This window comes from Amphiura filiformis, chromosome 12, assembly GCF_039555335.1.
Source record: "Amphiura filiformis chromosome 12, Afil_fr2py, whole genome shotgun sequence".
In the NCBI taxonomy this organism is placed as follows: Eukaryota; Metazoa; Echinodermata; class Ophiuroidea; order Amphilepidida; family Amphiuridae; genus Amphiura; species Amphiura filiformis.
This window is the reverse complement of record NC_092639.1, coordinates 39,644,206-39,658,082: the sequence shown is the minus strand read 5'-3', so window position 1 is coordinate 39,658,082 and position 13,877 is coordinate 39,644,206. Positions and strand designations below refer to the sequence as shown.

Below are 13,877 nucleotides of genomic sequence, written 5' to 3'. Positions count from 1 at the left end.
GTGTGGTGGTAGATATTGATGAGAAAGTACAATCCCGAAAATTTGAGCTTCATACTCCATTTCGTTTTCCCGTGGCATCAATTTGAAATTTAGGGGGGTCAGTGTAAAAAATGTGTCGCAACGCGAAAGACGACGTTTGGAGGTCCATAAATGTATAAAGAGACCCCTTTACAACTTTGAAAAGTATGTATCCTGGGGTACTTATTTGTGTAGAATTCAAATCTGGCATCAGAAAATTTGTAACTCCTTTACTTAAAAAGATATAGGGCCTTGAAAATGCAACTTCGTCCATCCAGGACCAACTTTGGGGGGTCAGAACTCCAAAAGTAAAAATAATTTTTTTGTCCATTTTTTTGCCAGTCAGAGCCCTTTGGTAGGACATTACTCTTATCCAATATTGAGCCTATTCGAATAATTTTAGGAAAATGACTCCCTTGTCACAGATCTCTACACCAAGCCCACAGACAGTCACCAGTATCTACACTCTTCCAGTTGCCATCCCCAACATTGTAAAAGTGGTATAGCATACAGCCAAGCTCTCCGCCTCCGCCGCGCATTTGTACTAATGATTCTGACTTTTCACAGCATGCTAGGGACCTCAAGAGGAACCTTACAACTAGGGGACACAGCGCACACAAAGTGCAGCAGGCCATCAACAAGGTCAAATCTCTTCCCAGGTCAGATGTACTGAAGCAGAAGCCCAGAAGCCAAGACACCAATACCAGAGTCCCTCTTGTGGTCACTTTTCATCCTAACCTCCCCTCCTCTCCGCAGCATCACTAATGACAATCACCATATACTTCAAACCTCAGATCGGCTACAACGAGCGGTTCCCGATAACCCCATCCTGGCCTACAGACGTCCCCGCAATCTTAGAGATCTTCTTGTGAAAGCTGAAGTCCCCCCTCTTTCTGATACTATTCCTTCCACACAACAGGGTACTGTCACATGTGATTCCAGGTGTGTTGTTTGCAAGGACCATATCCAAGAAGGGGATTCTGTCACCAGTAATTCCAACAATTCCTCCCACAGGATCAGGGGCAACATCACCTGCACCACATCTAATGTAGTGTATCTCATTTCTTGCAGAGTTTGTGGTATACAGTATGTGGTAGAAACCAAGAATGCACTTAAGAAGCGGTTTTATGGACATCGGTCCACAGTCAACACCAAGAAGCTTGACACCCCTGTTGGTGATCACTTTAACCTCCCCAACCACTCTATCTCCGACATGATCCTTCAGGGATTGAGTCTTTAGGTAACCGTCCTGACACCGTCCGTGCCAGCAGGGAGAAATTCTGGATGAAGCGCCACGCACCATCCAGCCACATGGTCTCAACATCCAAGAGGGAAACGATTAACTTGGTTTTCATTATCATAATATTCCAACCACCCCCCCCCCCAATTTTTTTTTTCCTATTTTGTTATTTATATTTTCCATCCACTTTATTATTTTAGTTTTTATTTCCTTTTACTTCCATCATCATGTATTATGTTTTTGTAGTTTTTATTTTTACCACATTTTCATTTTTCTATTCAGCCCATTGTCTTCATTCATTTCCTTATCCCTCTCATCTCCATTCATGACATCCCACTTCCTGCCCCAATTCGAGCTATGTGAGACCCCGGATATCAAGAAAGGACGCACCGTTTTGCGCATGCGCATAGTAGTGATTTCCCGACTTTGAGCATGCTCATTTCAGTGATATCTCGACTTTGCGCACGTAATTAATTAAGATGCGCATTTGAACGAATTCCTAGTTTGCGCGGCGAATTTCCGATTTTGAGCAGCGTCGCATAAACTGGGAATTTCTTTGATATGCGATGCTCAAACAGCAATTTCCGAGTTTGAGCAGCCTGCGCAAACTAGGAATTTCCTTGAAATGAGCATGAACGTATCCATTGGAGCGAAGTCAACACGTAAACTAATTAACTAAATTGCATTTGCATTTTGCATCATGATCACGGACGGTACAACTGTCAAAACGGAGACAATTATTGCTCTGAAGATTTAATTTTGCTTTCTATCATCAGAATTGTATATTATTATTATTATTATTATTATTATTATTATTATTATTATTATTATTATTATTATTATTATTATTAGTGTTATTATTATTATTATTATGGGTACCAGCGCTTGCATGAACCCCCGCTAGATGAGTAAATGGGAGCGGTTAGTAAACGGAGGCGGTTAGTATATATAAACGATGGAAATGGTAATGGCAATTGGTATCGCTTTTAACAGCTCAATTATTACGCGGTTAGTGATGGTAGGCCTACCAGGCCTACCATTTTTTGCCTCTACATTGCAAACGACTTCCTTAGCATAAATTCTGTTGCGTAATTTTTGTATCAAACACCCTTTTTACTTATTTTTTCTTTGTCTTTCCTTTTTTTCTTTCAGTTTCTCTCTCTCTCTCTCTTTCCTGCGTTCCATTTCTCTTTCTTTTTCTTGCTTGTTCACTTTCTTTCTCTCTATCTCTGCCTTCTTTCTTTCTTTCTTTCTTTCTTTCTTTCTGTATGTCTATTGTTTCTTTGTCTTTCCCTTTCTTTCTTTTCGTTTGTCTCTCCCTTTCTCTTTCTTACTTTCCCGATGTTTCTTTCTTTCTTTTCTTCTTTCTTTCTTTCTTTCTGCTTTCTTTCCCTCTTTCTTTCCCTCTTTCCTTCCCTTTTTACTTATTTTTCTTTGTCTTTCCCTTTTTCTTTCAGTTTCTCTCTCTCTTTCCTGCGTTCCATTTCTCTCTTTCTTTTTCTTGCTTGTTCACTTTCTTTCTTTCTCTTCTTTCTTTCTTTCTTTCTTTCTTTCTTTCTTTCTGTCTGTCTTTTTTTCTTTGACTTTCCCTTTCTTTCTTTTCGTTTCTCTCTCCCTTTCTCTTTCTTGCTCTCCCTTGCTCTCCCGTTGTTTCTCTTTCTTTCTTTCTTTCCATTTTTTCTTCCCTCTCTCCTTCCCCTTTTTACTTATTTTTTCTTTCTTTTCCCTTTTTTCTTTCAGTTTCTCTCTCTCGCTTTCATGCGTTCCATTTCTCTCTTTCTTTTTCTTACTTTTTCACTTTCTTTCTCTCTCTCTTCTTTCTTTCTGTCTGTCTATTTTTTCTTTGTTTTTCCCTATCTTTCTTTGTTTCTCTCTCCCTTTCTCTTTCTTGCTTTCCCGTTGTTTCTCTTTCTTTCTTTCTTTCCCTCATTCCTGCCCTCATTCCTGCCCTCATTCCTTCCCCTTTTTTTTTGTGCCCCCGCTAGATGAGTAAACAGGAGCGGTTAGTAAACGGTAGCAGTTAGCATAAACGATGGAAATGGTAATCATGGCAATTGGTATCGATTCAACAGCTCAATTAGTACGCGGGTCAGTGATGTGGTACCATTTGTTGCCTCTATTTGGAAACGATTTCCTTTAGCATTTATCTTTTGCGTAGTTTTTGTACCAAACACCCTTTTGACTTTTGTCTTTCCTTTTTTCTTTCAGTTTCTCTCTCTATCTATTTCCATTTATTGCTTTCCCGTTATTTCGTTCCATTTCTCTCTATTTCATTTTCTTGCTTGTTCGCTTTCTTTCTTTCTTTCTTTCTTTCTTTCTTTCTTTTAAATTTGTTTCTGTTTCATCAAGTAGGCCTATAATAGCAACATTGGGTTTCAAGATACCCCCCCCCCATATTTTGATAAGGGCAATGGTCCATACAATCACCCCCAAGAAAGTTGAAACCTGTAGGCCTATACATGTGGGTTTCTGACAATATCAACCTCAAATTTGGCCAAACTAAAAAGTGCCCATTTTTGCGGTCTTCGTGCGAATTTGTTCCACTTTTGCATCATATAAAATACCATCTTCATTATGGCCATAAATTATTCTGTCGCCAAACGGTGCAGGATTCACTGTAGGCCTATTTCAAGAAATTGAAACGGACCCTACCTATCCCCATATCAAAAGAAATCTACGCCACTGTTAATGTTGCCAAAAGGTGCTGGATTCACTATTATAATATGCCTACTTCAAGTTCAAGAAATGTTTTTCATATCTCTACCCCCCCCCCAATGACAAAAAGAAATCTACGCCATTGAGATATCATAGTGTTTCGTTGCGGTTACCATGCTAATAATGCTCCACCCTCCCCATTGAAATTCATCACAACATGACAAACGAATAAACTCAAATTATACTTCCAATATTATAGGCCTACCTTGAATTTAAAATCTTCGGAAAGTTATCACAAAATAAGTTACCAACAGTCATCGTAATAATGCCCACTCTCCATCGAAAGTCACCACGAACGGATAAACTATGATCACTTTCAAAAAGATCACTTAAAATTTTTCGAAAATCATCTGTGTAGCGGTTACAGCATGAAATATCCGCCGTGAGCAGTGTGTTTGTCTTGAACATGCTTGCGTATATGATACGCGTATTTTAAAGCTTGTCCGTAGTAACGGCAACGCGTGCTGGGTTCACCATTGGTTGATCTACCAAATAAATCCAAATAATTCTTTGTATTTATTAATTTATCTATCTATCTATGCATTAACCATTCATCCGGAAATGCTAGAACTTATTTATTTATCTATTTATCAATTTATAATTTATCTATAATCTCTGAGATGATTTATCTATAATCTTCAAAGTATCGATTAGTATCGATTATCGGCAAGTTCCTCTTTAATAGTATAGATTATTATTATTATTTATTATTATTATTATTATTGTTGTTATTATTTTTATTATTCTTATTATTCTTCTTCTTATTATTATATTATTATTATTACTATAAGTGTTATTAATATTATTATAAATATAGGCCTACTGTGGTTTTATTATTGATATTAGCCGGACTATTTGTGTTATAATAAAAGTCACATTGGAGAATTTGTTTATATTATTATTCTCTTTCTTCTGTTATGTATTTATAATGTATCTTTTATCTATTTATAGGCAGTTTATTTATTTATTATCATAACATATTTTATCATTTATTGATTTATTATTATTTACTTAGTTGTTCATCTAACAAAATAAGTACCTTTTTGGGGAACTATATTGGTTATAATAATAAAATAATGATAAACGATACAGGAAAGGATATTATAACAATTGTCCACTTGACAAGGTGATTAGCGCAATGTCACGTTATATAATAGGAACAATAGCTGAATGGCTCAGATATTGAATTCTTTGGTATAAATTTAAAATCAGCCATCTTTCTTTTGTATGAAAATGTTTAATAAATCATAGACAATAACACGGTAACACCATGGCTTTCGAAAGATTTTTAAAAAGTTTAAAATGAAATCACACTTCTAAGCCCCTATATCACTAAACTTGAATGTTTAACATGTTTGAGTATATTGAGGGATAGTGCTTATAGTTATAGCACTAAGAAAAAAAGAAGGAAGGAAGGAAGGAAGGAAGGAAGAAACTTGCGGAATAAAAAAAAGATGGGTTCCCTGTCCATTCAGTCTTTCCGATATCCCGATTTTAGATGAAAAGAAAGGAAACAAATGAATCCGCCCTTGAAAATATAATAATTATTCCGATTTTAGATGAAAAAGGAAGAAAAACAAATGAAAGAAAGAAAATCAGTTCAAAACCGTTTAATATTATACAATAACTCATAACATCCATGCTAAAAAAGACAAAACAATGTTTTGTTAGAACATATGGAATCAAATTAAAAGAAAGTCACTGAAAGAGAAAAAACAAATAAGAAAGAAATATAATTTTCTAATTTGCAAATTTGATAAGTATATGGAGGGATAGTGTTTAGAAAGAACGAAAAAAACACGCGAAAAAAGACAAAGCAATGTTTTGTCAAAAAATGTGGAATAAAATTAAAAGAAAGTCACTGAGAGAGAAAAAACAGATAAGAAAGAAATATAATTTAATTTTCTAATTTGAAAAAGAAAGTCACCCCTTTACAAAGATCTTCATTAATTATCTAATTAAAGGTTGCTATTATACAGTCTACAGCCTGACAATGCACACGGTATAAAACGACCAACTTCTGTGCTTCCAAATCTGGGTATTTGATATACCCAGATATGGAAGACCTGTGTGAGAGCGTGAACAGGAAAAATAACGAGTTATGAAGTTTAAAATGAAATATATATATTATCACTAAACGCATTATATAATGCAATCACTTTGTAAACATGATAGAATGCTGAACATGTTTGAGTATATTGAAGGATAGTATTTAAAAAGAAAGAAAGAAAAAACACACCAAAAAGACAAAGCAATGTTTTGTTAAAAATGTGGACTAAAAGTAAAAGAAAGTCACTGAAAGAGAGAAAATAAATAAGAAAGAAATATATTTTATTTTTTAATATGAAAAATAAAGTCATCCCCTTATGGATGCTATAGCCTGGCCATGCACACGGCATAAAACGACACACTTCTATGCTTCCAAATCTGGGTATTTGATATACCCAGATATGGAAGACCTGTGTGAGAGCGTGAACAGGAAAAATAACGAGTTAGGCCTATATGATGTTTAAAATTAAATATATCGCTAAACACATTATTGCAATCACTTTTTTAACATGTTTAAATGTTGAACATGTTGTAGTGAAGAAAGAAAGAAAGAAAGAAAGAAAGAAAACAAATAAGAAAGAAATATATTTTATTTTCTTATTTGAAAAAGAAAGTCACCCCTTTACAAAGATCTTAATTAATTATCTAATTAAAGGATGCTACTATACAGTCTACAGCCTGACCCGTGCACACGGCATAAAACGACCAACTTCTGTGCTTCCAAATCTGGGTATTTGATATACCCAGATATGGAAGACCTATGTCGGCGCGTGAACAGGTAAAATAACGAGTTATGAAGTTTAAAATGAAATATATATTATCCCTATAAACATGTTTGAATGCTGAACATGTTGGAGTATAGGGATAGTTTTTAGAAGGAATGAAAGAAAAACACGCTAAAATTTTTCCACCTAGTAGAATTTGGAAGACATTTGCATACCCTACTCGAATTAATTTTCAAACTTTCCTCTTTGAAAAATGTATACGGGTCTGTAGGAAGCGGCCATATAATTATTTCCAATTTGCATGCAATGCAAGAATAAGAATTAATATACGAAACTAACTATAAATTGCACACAGGTGACAAATGGAGCAGAAATTATGTCAATCACTAATTATATCTTGTCTCATGAGAACTGTTATATCAGGCTCAAATATCTAGTGGCCCGTCGGTCAGCATTGTTGGAAGTTATACTGGCCCAATGCAAAATCCACTGGCGCACGGCCGCCGGACCACCGCTTAAATCTGTCCCTGCCTATACGGGTGAAACTGATCATTGATAATTTAGTTATTATCAAATTTACATTCTAAAGTTATTATGTAGGCCTACAGGCGAATGCCATGTTGCATTCGTGACGTGAAAATACTATTATTCAACAACGAATTAGGCCTGGCATGGTTTATAGCGCTTCGACCATGTTGACCGTGTCCAAACAGGGATTTCCCTTTTAATAAAGGAGCACCGCGCAATGCCGCATGTAGAATAGGCCTATCCATTGGTATATATTCAAAATAGCTGTCAATCATCAGAATAGTTAGATTGTACCCTTTTTCATAAATAAGTACATGATTAATATTATGTGTGGTGTTTGCTAGAAATCAGTAATTTGCAAAGAAACCAGACAATCAGGGGGTTAGCGACCTTTAATTTATGCAAAATTTATACCATTAATGGCCAAGTTGACCTTCCCATTTTCGGCTTGTGGCTAATCACGGCGTATTATATTGTATGACTTACCGAAATATGTTAATCCCTTTAATCAACATTGATTTGACAATGATTGACAGACAAAACATAGATTAATTATATCTGTCAATCATTTGTGAGCTCAAAACGCATTTTTCCGCATTCTGCGCTCAACATCTATAATACCGCGTGTATGTTTGTAGGATGGGTGTGGGGTGTGCGGGGGTTGTGTAAGGCGGGTGGGTGTATTGTAGTTTTGATATGATAAGCCTTAGAATTTGGTGGTAGGGCCTACATGCATTTCCAGAAAGAACCATGACATGAAAAAGGTTTTGCAAAGGCCAGAAAGCCGAGAACCATTTTGGGGTTCTTGCAATTTCTCATAAAACACACACTATTCTCTTTAGCTGTCCTGTAATACCCTTTTCGAAGGAGCTTTTTTCTTCTTTGGAAAGGTCTAATGACCTCGGCAGAAATGACCATTATCAGCTGATACTGACTCTGCGGCTAATCACGGCGTAGGCCTATGCTATATAATATTATGCAATGACTCGCCAAAATATGAAATATACCCTTTATATTTACGTATTTTGCAAAGAAAAAATCTTCCAAATCTGGGTGTGTAAAATACTCAGATTTGGAAGACAATAACTGCATTAGCGCATGTGCCGTGATGAGAAAAACGAAACGAAAACAGACGTTGTTATAATGCACGAGACATTTGTATTTTGTGATATGACATTAATAGTCAGCTCTAAATCCAACTCTAAACTTTGCATTATTACCCAATTGTTTTGGCATTCTGCGCTCAAAATCAAGTCCATGATATAATGGTGCTTAATGCTTAATGTGCGTGTTTAGTGTTTGTTTGTTTGTTGTGTGTGTGTTTGGCAGTGGCGTAACCAGCACTTTTCAGAGGGTGGTGGGAAAAGGGGGAGGGGGGATACAACTTTTAAGGGGGAAAACTTTGACGAAAATGCCCGGGCAAAATGGGCAAGAAGTAAAAAAAAAGGCCTAAAAATCTTAAATATCAGGGGAGGGGCCTGCCCGCCCTTGGCTACGCTATACTGAGGCCTAGATAATAAAAAAAAAAAGGAGTGTGCTTTGTTAGGTAAATATAGGACCTGTATAATATAGTTGATGAGGCGTTTGTGATGCCAGTTACATAGTGAGCTCAAAAGGTACCTTTTCCGCATTATGCGCTCAACATCTATCATATGCGCACAACAATCAGCATGAGGCAGGGTTGAAAAACATTACACGATCGTAGGCCTACATTATGACTTCATCTCTTGACCCCAGGCTCTTGACAGCTTTATAAGAAAGAAAGAAAGAAATAAATAAAAGAAAGAAAGAAACTTAAGAAAGAAGGACACTTGGTGAAAGAATCAGAGGCTTTGAGCTTTTCACCAAATGACCCTATGTTTAAAAATGTGGTGCAAGATACTAGTATAGTGTTTAGCAGTGCAGTTTTTGACACATTTATCCCATCGTATTGGAAGAGAGAATCAGGTATCATGCCAGCCTGATCGTGCAACCGATGAACTGGGCCACTAGCTTCCAAATCTGAGTGTTTGATATACCTAGATATAGGGAAGACTATTATGTGCGCGCGTGAACAGGAAAAATAACGAATTATGGAGTTTAAAATAAAATCAAAACCGGCCTTATATCACTAAACACGTTATTGTCGGTGAATTCGTAAACATAATTAAATGCTAAACAAGAAAGATTTCCCTGTCTTTTCCGGTGATTTCAAACATTAAGTTGACCGATTCCAATTGAAGCTTTGACATTGTTTAGACATTATAAATAATGTCAAAAATCCGCATGAGGCAGTGTTGAAAAACATTAAAACGATCGTAGGCCTACATTTAATGACTTCATCTCTTGACACCGGGCTCATGACAGTTGCACACCATCAAATTGAAGGAGAAAAAGAAAGATAGAAAGAAAGAGAAATAGAAAGAAAGAAAAAGAAATTTAAGAAAGAAAAACAGAAATTTAAGGAAGAAAGAAAAGAAATTTAAAAAATAATCAAAGACAGAAATTAAAGAAAAGAAAGAAATAAAGACCTTAATATGGAAAGAAACTTAAGAAAGAAGGACACTCGAGGAAAGAATTGGAGGATTTGAGCTTTTCACCAAATGACACTGCATGTACGTACTAGGCTATATAGGCCTAATAATATATCGAGCTGTAACCAATGACCGGCGAACTCATCACAGTGTGAGGAGGAGATGGTCCAGAACGCCGATGTAACCTGTCAATCTTAATTATGTCAGGCCGGCCCTGAAAAAACCCAAAATAGTATGTTTTAGACCATGGTCTAAATATGCACAACTTTGTTCCAATACGTACCGGTATGCTCCTTTAAGAAAGGACTCACAGGAAAGGATATAGGCCTACTTATAGACTTTTAGCATTTCAAAACTTTAAAAGAAGGACTCAAATCCTCTGAACATGCTGAAAGAGTCAGAGGATTTGAGCTTTTCACCAAATGACCATATACTATTAGGGATGCCCACTCTCAATACAGTTTCCACTAGAACGATTTTTCATTTACTGTGTGCGTGCACTCACACACGTATTGTCTATGGAGAAACTGATCGATACAAGAAATCCCAGGCATGTTAAATGGCGTACATACTTGTTTTGATCCAAATGTAGGCCTATATCAGGGTGTTTCAAGAAATTCCTGATTCCACCAGAAAACATTCACCAAACTTTTTCCTGTTTGGTCAGTAAATAGAGAGGACCTTCCTGCATGAAGAGATCAACTTTTTTAATGAAAAATTTAATGAGATGAGAACTACAACAGGTTGAAGTGACACCATTCCGTGCATCAGGTGTTCAAACGCAATTATCTCCGAATTTGGAGTGAATCAGACAAGCAAACTTACATACTCATAAAATTTAACTATTTATGAAGACAAAATGTGTAGGATGTTAAGAAATTTAAGAATGTTTAAGCCTACCGCTGCCCATCTCAAATCATGCACTTCCCGTGCACTTCTCACTACCATGTCCATTTCATAGGGAGTATAAAACCGGGACCATCATGGCTTCCATGCACACAGTGTATTGCTCAATGTAGTAAAGACAACCTTTGAGTTGGAGCAAATTTCTCAAAATTGGTAGTGATTAACGTTACCAAACTTATGCCATGATGAAATATAATAATTTTTGAAGATAAAATGTGCTGACCTTAAAAGATTGAACAATGTTTAAGACTACCGCTTTTCATTTGAAATAATGCACTTATTGTTCATCTCCTCTATGGAGATATTTTCCATGGCGGCCATCTATGATCATGCTTGAGGTTTCAACAAACAAACCATGGGTTTTGAGGTCTTATAGTTTTTGTTGTATGTCAACAAAATCGATTAAATTTTCAGGATGATCTTATTTTCATGTTGTTATAAGCAAATATAATGTTCCAGATAAGATAGTTAATAAATACATTAAGAAAAAGTACCTTAAAGTTGCACTTTCTGTTAGTATTCCTTTTTGGACTAACTTTTTAACATGTTCTAGCAGCCCTATATAAAACCGTGACACTCGAAAGGCCATATCTCTGGAATGAAACGTCCGATTAAGATTATTTAAACGCCAAAATGTTTCTTTCATCAATTCCCATCCAATAAGTTAGGTCTGAATCAATTTAAAAGTACTTCAATTTTTAGTGGACATGCCTAATACTATATACTACACTCCTCAAAAGATTTAAAAGATCACCAGATGAAAAATTATCAGCATTTTTGAAAACAAAGGATATGAAGACTCGTGATCATGACATGACACCCCCATGACACTTGACTTTCAGTACGTGCGTTTTTCACACAAGCACGATCCGAAATTAGGCCTATATGGTTATAATGATGCATCCTATCACACTAGCCTATACACAAATCGGATAATCCACGAAGTATTTTGAAATGAAATGCTCAAATAATATTAGTAATACAGATATCGATAATAACTCAAAAAAGCCTACATCATGACAAGGCATTAAAGTGAAATCTGGCTATTTTAGTCTGAATATGACATTATCTATTTCACTATCTAACATTTAGGCCTACCGGCTATTTCATCAAAAGACTCTACCATCAACCTGTAAACCTCGGCATGCCTAGATGTAGGCATAGGGAGTGGGGGTATTTGTGTGTAGGCCCAATATACCTACTGGTCCCGAGATAGGGCCTTTATATATACCGGGGTATATGATATATCAAAATGAATCGATGCACGCAAACGGTACTGGAAGTTCTTGTTTTGTTTTTAAAAATGTTGTTCTTAACAATTTGCCATTCGTATAGTCTTTGAACGTCATCAGAGCTTTCAACATGGCTAAAATATACTAATTTATTTATTAAAAACGACTGCAAAAAGAGACTAGGTCGTGCGCAAACTAGAAAATTCCCATGAATGCGCAGATGCTCAAAACATAGATTTCCCGAGTTTGAGCATGATGCATAAAACATAGATTTCGAGTTTGAGCATGATCGCAAAACTCAGGAAATCCCAAAAGGACGCGGCTTTTAAGAGCTGCGCATATCAAGGATTTGCTGGGTTTGAGCAGCTTTGGGATGCGCAAACTCATGATATCACCATTTCCCGCATGCGCATTTTTCTGCGTAAACTCATGAAATACGGTATATTACATACATGCCAATTCCCAGGAACCACTTATGTCTTCTTTTGTCTTGCTAATTTCCTTTTCCTTTATGTCCATGTCACCATATATATTATGCATGTTTGTGTGTTGTCTTGTCACTTTGCCTTTGATAAAGATCCTGCTAGGATCGAAAGCTCAGGCCCCTAAACTTTGAAATTTTACTTAAACAGGCTATTTTTGTGGATAAGCAGTTTACAACAGCTCACCTTTTAACGAATAATTTTAGCTGAGATATTACCCATGCGAAACCCCAATTGTACATTTTTGTACATTTTGACCCCCCTGAAAACCAATGTCAGACATTTTGCCCCACCATCAACTTCAGGTATGTTGAAGATATGTCCTTGGACATCATTTCTGAGAGATATTGGCTTTGGGACTCGATGGCTTCAACACATCACTTAGGTTTGCCTACTCCATAGAGTTGTACACATTTTTGATTTTGCATGTATAATGACCTATGGAGAATGCAAACCTCACTGATGTGTTGAAGTCATCGAGTTCCAAAGCCAATATCTCTCAGAAATGTTGTCCAAGGACATATTTTCAACATACCTGAAGTTGATGGTGGATCAAAATGTCTGACATTGGTTTTCAGGGGGTCAAAATTTACAAAAATGTACAATTGGGGTTTTGTATGGGTAATATCTCAGCTAAAAAGTATTCTAATATAGGCTCAATATTGGATAAGAGTAATGTCCTACCAAAGGGCTCTGACTGGCAAAAAAAATGGACAATAAAATTATTTTTACTTTTGGAGTTCTGACCCCCAAAGTTGGTCCTGGATGGAAGAAGTTGCATTTTCAGGGCCCTATATCTTTTAAAGTAAAGAAGTTACAAGTTTTCTGATGCCAGATTTGAATTCTACACAAATAAGTACCCCAGAATACATACTTTTCAAAGTTGTAAAGGGTTCCTTTATACATTTATGGACTTCCAACGTCGTCTTTTCGGCGTTATGCGACACATTTTTTATGCTGACCCCCTAAATTTCAAATTGATGCCACAGGAAAACGAAATGGAGTATGAAGCTCAAATTTTCGGGATTGTACTTTCTCAACAATATCTACCACCACACAGAAAAAGAAAAAAATTGAAGAGGTGCTGCGGTGCACATCCCTGGAGTTGACATGGAATGGGTCAGTAGTTTTAAAAAAAGTTTGTTTCCTGTATGCCATTTCAATTTTACTGCATTTCATTTTTTTTTATTTCAGAAATCCAGAACAAAATAATATCTTTATTGCTAAAAAATTATGATACATGTATTTTACATCTTTATTTATCATACATTTTGTTTACAAGTACCGTATTATAAAATCACAAAATAACCAAAGAAAACCAATCTTAAAAGAGGAAGCCCCACCAGAGCAGTTCTTCTGGGGTGAATCAAACCTGCCTGGTTATCAAATTAATTAGTGGCAATGACAAGGTTATCTGTGAATTTGACAGGTGCTAATTGATGCAATAACATTAAAACATCAATTAGCAC

At 36.1% G+C, this 13,877-nt stretch overlaps 1 protein-coding gene across 1 annotated transcript in view; it reads left to right on the top strand.

Annotated features, from left to right (window-relative positions):
• Nucleotides 1–13,877, top strand: part of LOC140166812 (uncharacterized) — a 34,727-nt gene that overhangs the window by 18,625 nt on the left and 2,225 nt on the right. The gene's annotated exons all lie outside the window — the stretch shown is intronic.